Genomic DNA, 9,724 nt, shown 5'->3' with positions numbered 1-9,724 from the left:
TGCATTAATTAATTCTTTAATCATTTGTGCAACATAACATTGTTAAAATTAATCATAGTGTTTACAATAATTAAATAATTTCTTTATTATCATTATGTAGTTAAAATCATATTTTATACATTTTGTGTTTACATATCAACAATAATCTTATATCTAATATCTTATTATTAGATACTTAATTGTTTATTGATATGTCAGCATTTATTCCTTCTATTAAATGTGTGAAGGCATAATGAGAAAAAACTTGGCATAGATGTTTTCTGAACCTTATATAATCAATGTTTGTAATATATAAACATAGATTAGTGCAAACTAGAGATTAAATATACTTGGAAGTAAAGGAAGAAGAAACAAAATATTTAACCTTTAAATTGTTTTGTAAATACATTTATCACATTAATGTATTTAGTTGTTTGTGAATCTAAGTATCACATTACATTTTAGAAAACATATCCTTAATAACAAAATTATATTTTGTCAGACTTATTTAGAAATTAGATTAGATACATATTTTACAATATTATACACAAATAGTTCAATAAATCAAACTTTAAAAATAAAGTTCTGTATTTAAAATATACATATTTCATTTCCAGATATTTAATATTTAATAGGATTCAAGTTTTACAGACCTGTAAATAGTAACAACAGCAGTATAAATTTCTATAATTTAACCTTCAAAGTGAATATTAAAACAATTGTTTCACTTTTTTCTATATTATTTAAATTTATATTTATATATAAATGTAGTAGCAGCATATAAAGACATTGCTATTTTAATTAATTTATAAACTTTTAAATATTCAATGTATATTCTACAATTAAAAACGTATATTCTATTTTATTGTTTGTTTGAATTTTATTATCAGTTTTTATAGTCTTTTTGTAAATGAATTACATTTTCTTAACAAGAATAATTAGTCTTTATTTTCTATTATAGCAAATGTATAAACAGCTTGCTTGATAAATAAAATTCAGTTTATTATTGCACTGATAATTACTATCATCTAACTTTTTAAAACTATAAATGGATTATAAAATTTAATATTTAAAAATGTATTAAAGAAATTAGTAAGACTTACGTAATTTGTATTATTACTGTTTTATAAAGTAAATTGTTCAAATATTGTTACAATTGGGGGAAAAAAAATGTATTTTCTAACAACAATTAACAGAATATAAGAATGTATATCAATTTACGTTATCACATATTGATAAAACGCGGTGATATATGCTACATTACGCGGATGAGTTGAAACGATAGATTGCACATTTAAAACTGATTTATTGCAAAAGTTGAGAGTTCAATCGATTATGCGAATAATGGGCGTAATGTATTATTTTATGATCTGTGCTTTCGCATAAATTTAAATATCATTTAAAGTCATTTACAATTGTAATCGATATTATATTGCTTTTAAAAAATTTTAAGTATCAATTAAGCGTAACTTAAGAAATTAAATAAAAAAATAAGAATGTAAAGAAAAAGAAATTTGTACCTTTCTCAGTTGTGTATGAAAATACTTCACATTATCACATAGGCACCACAAAAGTCAGACACGTCGTTACATCAAATCTTCTTCCAACGATTTCTGATGCGCAACTGACACCAAAATGTAACTACATCACAGTATCATTTTTACTATATAAATACGTACGTAATGCACACTACTATTTGTACGTCACATCTCATCGAGTCCTTCAATTGCAGATGGAATAACACTTCTATGTACGACCTTCGATTACATTCGGTTATATTTTCTAGATGGCAGTGTCGATCAATATGAAACTTAGTGATACAAATTTTTGTTATTTGAAATATTTATATATTCGAGGATATGTTCTTAGCTCTCTAAAACGTGCTATTAAAAGAGATTATTTCATTTTCAGGAAAGTAATATCGTATTAAATTCAGATAAAAGGGGTACGTATATTTGTTATATTTCAAAATTTAATACCACAGACGAAGTACAGAATAGACCTATCACCTAATGCATTTTTTTGTCCACATCATGGGAGCTCGCGAGCCCCCTTACCATTTCATGTTACTTTCAATGTATCGATTTAGCATAGAATAAGATTACAACATAGTAGTGGTTGGAATTAGATCTACATGTAATTATGAAATTATAAATAGCGTATAGGCACAGACAACGCACAAGGTAGACCGAACACTTAATGTATTTTTGTGTTCAACGTTCTGAAGTACCGATCGTGTAAAAAATCAGAGGTTTTGTTGGGCCCTCTACGAATTTTTCGCTGGAAATTCGAGATTTTTTCGATTCTTTCGATTTTACACATTCCTAACAGTTGCTAGATTTAGTTTATTTAATTTTACAATGGAATATTGTTTAAACAATGAGTCTTTTGCAAAAGAAAATGTACGTGCTGTGTAAGGGAGAATTAAATTGACTGTAAAATGCTGTAAAACAGTACTGGTATATTGTAACCTTTTGTAAAAAACATTTTGTACATTTATTTTACAGTAAATAATTTATTTCTTCATTTTTCCCGATGTTCAAGTTCTTTTTTTGATTTCTATGGAGTCCTGAAAGATCAATCTGTAATTCATACGAAAAGAACATTAATTTTTTTTATTTTTAATAAAAGTTATCAACAATTTCTAACTAATCCACTGAATTAATTCAATGTAAAATTAATATATTAAGCTGTTTTGTTAAGTTAAAGCATACAATAATTTTATTTAAGACTTCCAATAATTATAAATAACAATCTAAATTGTTATTTGACAGGAAATAATAATTATTTTATAATTAAAGTACTTGAAAATAAACCAGAACCTTTATTTTACTATCGACACTATTAATAATGTTAAAGCTATTAAAAATTGAATATAAGTATCAATTAAATGTAATAGGGACGACGAGGATAGCATTAGTGATGGGAGATAAGGAAATAAATAGGGGGAGATAAGGAAGAAAACGTCAATAGCGAAACTAACGCCATCTCGCGTTATTAACACCTAAAGAATGTTTAATAACTTTTAAATTAAATCGAATATGTTAATATTATCATATTCGATATTGCAATCGTATGCAGTTAATTTTATGAAACGTTGGCAGAAAGCTATGAAATTATTGAAAAACCGTAAAAGTATTACACCCGTTTACACCCATCGCATTCAAGCATAACATATTTTCGTTATTTCAATAGAAATGCGAAACTAATTATGCACTTTCAAGTATGCAGAATGTAGAATGGACTTTTATCTACATTCTGCAATTAATTTGGTAGTCGTAAGTTGTGTAGTTTATTAGATATTAACAATTATTTATAACAGTTGACTGTCCACGAGTACGACAAATAGGGAACACTCCTATATAATGTTAATAACTCCTAAACTAAACCGAATGTGTTAATAAAAATTATATGAGAATGTAGCCAAAGGAGTTACCTTTCAGACGCATATAGTTAATTGCACGAGAATTTAGTAGAAAGTTATGAAATTATTGAAAAACCGTAAACGTATATAAACGTAAACGGTATCGGTTCCGACATGACGTTCTAGAATTGTTAATAACTAATTATTGAAAGGGTCTATTGCGTTAAAAACTATATGTGAAAGTTGCTAAAGGTTCACACTACATTCTTCAATCTTAAAAGTTCACAAAATCGTCCTAATTAATGAGTTATTAATGATTTTTCCCTGACCGACTTAATTTAGTCCGTGGGAGGTGGAGCATGGCGGCCAGCGGACCAATAGGAAACGTTCTCTCTCTGTCCTTCTCGCACACTAGTGCTTTCCTTGTCTAATACCCCTGTTTATATTCTGTGTTCCTATTAAAAAGTCGTAGTTCGCGACACCAAACACGAGATGGCGTTACTTACACCTTTTTTAAAAAATTTGCTGTCCTTGTCTATCCCTATACTTTTCCTTGTCTAACTCATTTCTCTGGTGTTATCCTTGCCTAACCCTATTTCTTTCCTTGTCTTACTCATTTTATGTGTTGCTATATAGCCTGAACAAGATATCCTTCGTAGTAAGCACGACTAAATATGTATTTGTACTAGATTGCCTGAGTAGAAATGAATGGGAAACTCATTTTTGCAACTAATAAACAATTATTTGTGAATAATTAATATTATTAATTATACTATTAACTATTCTGAATCGGTAACGTTAGAAGTGACACGAAAATGGTACGGGAGCTTCAGAGCCCTTGTGATGTGGGACAAAAAGTGCATGGCGTGATATGTCTATTCTGTGTCTCATCTGCGACGATATATCTTTGTTTATGATGAAACGGAAGAGGTTTTTCTTATATCTACTGACTTTACCGACTTTGATGGTTGGATTTAATATAATTCCTAAATCCATCGTTCTAAACTGTAAATGACATATCAAAATTTCTGATTTTTTCACTATTAATATTTGAAAACATGACACGGTGGCTCTTAAGATGATAGTATAGGTGAGGTATTACAGAACTTCGCCTGTCACAATAGATGTATTCTATACACCGCGTGTATATGTAGTGATTAGTGTAGATTTCGTTGCAAAAATTCTTATTTCAATTTAAAGTTTAATTTTTTAGACGTTTATCTTCATTAAAATTTCTTAAGCACTTCTTAATTTCTTAAATAGTTAGCGTAGTAAAAGAAGACATTTTAAAGTGATAAAATACCGAGTAAAGTATAAGTGTTTAGTAAAATTGTTAATTATTAATTGTTAGTAGTTTAAATAAATTTTTAATTTTAATATATCGAATACAACGATATAGAATAAAAATAATGTTGCTCAGGCAGAAATCTATCACGTAATATTGCTTCTTATGTTCATTAGCGACCTCTTGGAAAGTTTTGTGAAATGATTTCTCCTCCATTATCGACGTTATTGACTTTTTAGGCTTGATATACGCATATTAAACGCTACAAAATTAAAATAGTGTATTTCTCTAAAGTTAAACGATAAACACAATAATAACTTGTATATGCGTCTTATACATTTTTCTTAAATTGTAAGGTTTATGTAAATATCCAAAGAAATAAAATCGCAAAAGTTTTTATATTTGTGCAAAAGAAATAAAAAAGATTTTCTTCTGAGTTTGAATTGGCTATTTATACTTGTATTATATTAATGCGATGCAGATATTAACCTTACTTTGATTTATATAAATTTAATTCCGAAAGTCACCGTCGCGGCGCCATAGTGTATAGAGTTTTAGCGGGAGTTAATCGGTTAGAATGAATAAATTGTTCTTTTACAAAGTTTCCGAATATTTCGAAGCATTTATTTCTGTGAATAAATAAGTACCTTCAGTCAATGGGAAACTTTCAACCATTCATTTCAACGACACACAGGTTAGGTGAGTTATTACGTTTTATTTTTATCGGAATATGTTTCTTCCTGATTTTCTAGTGATATCTATTTATGTTCTATTGACGTCTTTTTTTAGTTTCGATAATTAAACGATACACAACACCGAATATGGAAGAACAATAATAAATTACTTCGTTTATGTTTTGTTATGCTTTGGTGAATTTCTTTTTAACATCTGAACTTATTCTTTCTGTAAGTACACAATGTGTCCTATTATTAAAGGTTATGTTTTTAAATAAAAAATTTTCTTTCGAAAAAATATTCGGAATTTTAATAAGTATTTCTGTGATGTTTATTAAAATATTTTCGTGGTGACAAATACGCGATTTAAATTTCTGCCAATAATGAAACACTTTATATATCAATGCAAATGCATTATTAACTTCAAGGGTATTAATCTTTAGTTTTAAATTACTAATTACAGACTTATTAAATGAACTCTATCTAAGAAAGAAGTCAAAAAAATTGTTATCTACATAGTAGTAGACATAATTAGAATGATGAAAATATTTTCATAGATTTCTGTGACAGTTGTTTCATAACAAACGTTACATAATCGTGATTTTAGTATTCAAGTATGTCGTAAATCTTCAGATTTGTTTAGTGTTTGCTTGGAAGTAAATATGTTTACGTGGTGTTGTTTACGTGAACTGGGATTTCGTTTGAAGATAACTGGACAAACAAACGAAGAAGAATTTTTACTTAAACATGATAAAAAAAAAAAAATCCTCTATTTTTAAACCGTCTTAACGACTTTGGATCTGTTTTTCAATCAGTAAGCACGAGAAACTAACTTTACTTTCAGATAAATTGTCTCGAAATATTTCATAACTACATTCACTGTAAAAATTACAATTCAATCGTTTGAAGGTCTTCAGAAAAATGCACAATTCAGTTCTATAAATTACCAAAAAAGTATCGACAATAAAAGAGATTTAGAAAAATATAAAAAAATTGTCACGCGAATATATTCGACATAATTCGAAATTACATTCCACGAAGCAAAATAATTATGATGATCTAAGCAGGAAACAGAATCTATTTTTCAATCACTTCGAGAACCTAAGGATTGTTTCGTATCGAAGCTTACGAAATGAGTGTGTTGGTCAGAGAAGCAAGCTAGTAAATAGAGGATACAGAAAGAAAGCACGGTAGACGTTACGTCGTTGACGAGCACCGTAGATCCGGTCTGTTATCACTGGAATTTTAAAAGGCCGCCTCCTCGTCAACTTGGATTTATTCGAATTAAAACCCTGCAGGGCCGCACGCCGTCTGTCTACCTGATAAGATTCTTCCTTGTGAACAGGAACGGCCACTATACTTTCCACTGTATTTCTTTCGAAACGAAATTTCAAACACGATTCTCATATAAATTCGTTCAATTGATAATAATCATTTTATCAAGATTTTCGTATGAAATTATCAAATTTATTTTTATCAAGAATTTTAATATCAATTTTGGTCCTCGTTTCTTTTTATAAATTTTGGTCCGCGTTTCTTTTCATAAATTTTGGCTCTCCTTTCTTTTTATAAATTCTGGCTCCCTTTTCTTCTTGTAAATTTTGGTTCCCCTTTTCTTTTCATAAATTTTGGCTCTCTTTCGTGCCAAGTGGAATCTAATCGAGAAATGGTTTTTTTGCGTTTTGATCGTTGTCGATGAAAAATACCCGAGTCGTGCGATTGTAAAGCGTTAGATATGTTATCAGTTAGCGGACTTCTTAGAGATACGCGTTTATAGTGTTCCATAGTTGACTACCGACATTGAAATTGCATTATAGAAGCTCGATCGGGCATTCAAAGTCGAACAAACCCGTAGCAACTTCGGCTGACGATTGATTTTAAACGCGAACACGCGTGCAGGCAGAAGAAAGGGAACACAGGCGTTTGAAGTGCAAGGAGGATTAATACGATAAGAACGGAGAATTTATAGGAGTTTTAGTAAATTAAAATGTCGAGGAGAAGAGGTTCTTTTTTTAAAAGAAACATTCCTTACATTGGAACAAATCGTACGTTTATTCTATTCAAATTTAAGAAGCACTGCTAAACTTATCTGTTACAATTTCAGCAGCTTCTTAACGTTTACTGTTATTTTGGAGCAATTTGAAGTTTCTATTAATCTTACCACACTATATAGATTGGCAGAACTATTAAATTCTATTTTTATACATTTACAATATTTTTCATTTTTATCATTCGAACATAGATTTATTCCTCAAGTTTCGTTTAGATTCTTCCCATTCTCCGTATATTTTCTACACTACAACCTCGTGGTGTCTAAATTAGTCTAAAATAAAATCGCGAAAGAATTTCAAACGAAATCAACAAAACCTTCTCAGTTCCTCCTATTTCACTGGAACAAAAAATCTCCATTTCCAAAAAACAAAAAGAAAATCATATCAAACTCTTCCTCGAACAAACTCATTTGAATCACCCTTTTCCGAGTAATCAAGCGTCGAATCTGTGGAAACCCAAAAAGAACTCGTTCGCGTACGATTTTTCCCGAACGTAGAATTTTTCCATCGGCGAACAGAGAACGTGGGGCACCGTTTCGAGCGTGTCCTTACCTGGTTGTTCGGCGTCTACGCCGGACTTTGCTTTATGCGGACACTTTATGCCCCCGATTGCGAACGACACCGGAACGCTCTCAAGTTCTCGGCACCGATCGGGATCCTTTTCCGATCGCAAAACAACGAGAGCGGTTTTAATTTAAGGTTCCAAGAAGGCCAGGAACTGCGTTTCCTTCGTTGGGGTCTACGAGCTGGCGGCACGTTTTAATAATCGTGTTCTAGACGACGAGCATTCTCGTAAACCAGATCCGTTTTTATGCATGAATCTTATCGACCTCACGGCCCGCTTCACTCACAGGGGACTCCTCCTCGTGCGCAAGGAATGTTCATCGGTTGATCGGAAATTTCAGATGAACACCGGCCGATATTGACCGTATGAAAATCTAAACGTTCTTCTTTTGCCCGAGGAATCGTCTTTGGAGAGACGCTTTAACACGTTCGCTATCAGTGTCACCATACACTACTGGCCAAAAGTTTTTCGATCACTGTGCATTGCGGGTGACACACAAAATTTTTCTAGAAAAGTTAGGAAGTTTGAGAATTTCTGAACAAATTTTTTATCATTCTAATCCAGGAGTCGGGAACCTTTCGGAGCCGAAGAGCCATTTCAACAAAATAACGTGCAAAAAATTAAATTTAGGGAGCCGCAATTTTAATGTAAGTTTAAATTTTTAATTTAAGAATCGCAAGTTTTAGAATCGCGTCGACACATTTACTTTACCGACGCATTATAGTTACTTTTTGGGGGGTAACTGTCGGTTCTGTGGTGGCAACAGCAGATTTTTATTAAACATTTAAGAGCCACAGGCTCCCGACCCCTGTTCTAATCAATTGATTTCTTCAATGAAGTATTAGTAACAGATTTAATATTGATGTAAGTTGGTTTCGAAATCATATATTCCTCGAGGGTACCATTATTCGTGGGAAGCCTGTTAAGAGATGCTGAAGAATGTAAATGCGCTGAAATACAAGGAAAAGGAAATCTTTTCGAAGCTTGTTAATAACGATAACATGATAAGAATTGTTGTAACAAATATTTTATTAGTATTTTCAAATTTAGCGAGAATGACGTGCCATCGTTACGTAAAGAATGATTAAGTGTCCTAAGTATCGTTCGTAATTTACGATGGTATATTCAAAGCGTTAATTTAACAGATATAAAAATGATCGTTAAATTTGAAGAAGTGATAAAGATCTGTTATCTGTTTCATTAGCGTTATCTGTATAGTTCACGATGCGATTCTTGTGTTCTATGAATGATAAGAATTTCTATAATTTTTACAGTTGTGTAAAAATCAGTGGAATATTTTCCAGTCAATTGAGAATGTTTATGAATCACTAATATACTTATAGTAGAATTTACTTTTTTTCATTCTGTTATGTTTATTGGTAATGCTTGATCTGCGATACAATCTATTTATCCATTGTTTTACCGTTTATGATACTAAAGGCGTGTGTTTGCTGAGTAGAGAGATATATGGGGTTCGGCAAATCAGCGGTTTCTAATCTACTAACAAGATATTTCATAATCCTATACTTGTGACTGCTGATCACGTTGTTAAATGACTCGCGATCGAAGATAAATGTCCTTGTACTAACTCCATTTACATTTTCACCTTACATATTCGTAATTCGGTAAATCTTGTTCAAGCTAATCTTTCGATAGGTGAAAGTAATCTTTTACCAAGATCTAGAATCTATCTTAAGATCTTAATTGAATAACTTCGACTCACGTGAATTTTATCTTACACATTTCTTTGGGGATATGTATATATCCAGATTTTAAATGATATTTAGTTAGGAATATAAAATATAA

This window comes from Habropoda laboriosa, unplaced genomic scaffold (genome assembly GCF_001263275.1).
Source record: "Habropoda laboriosa isolate 0110345459 unplaced genomic scaffold, ASM126327v1 scaffold32, whole genome shotgun sequence".
NCBI lineage: Eukaryota > Metazoa > Arthropoda > Insecta > Hymenoptera > Apidae > Habropoda > Habropoda laboriosa.
This window is presented reverse-complemented; position numbering follows the sequence as displayed.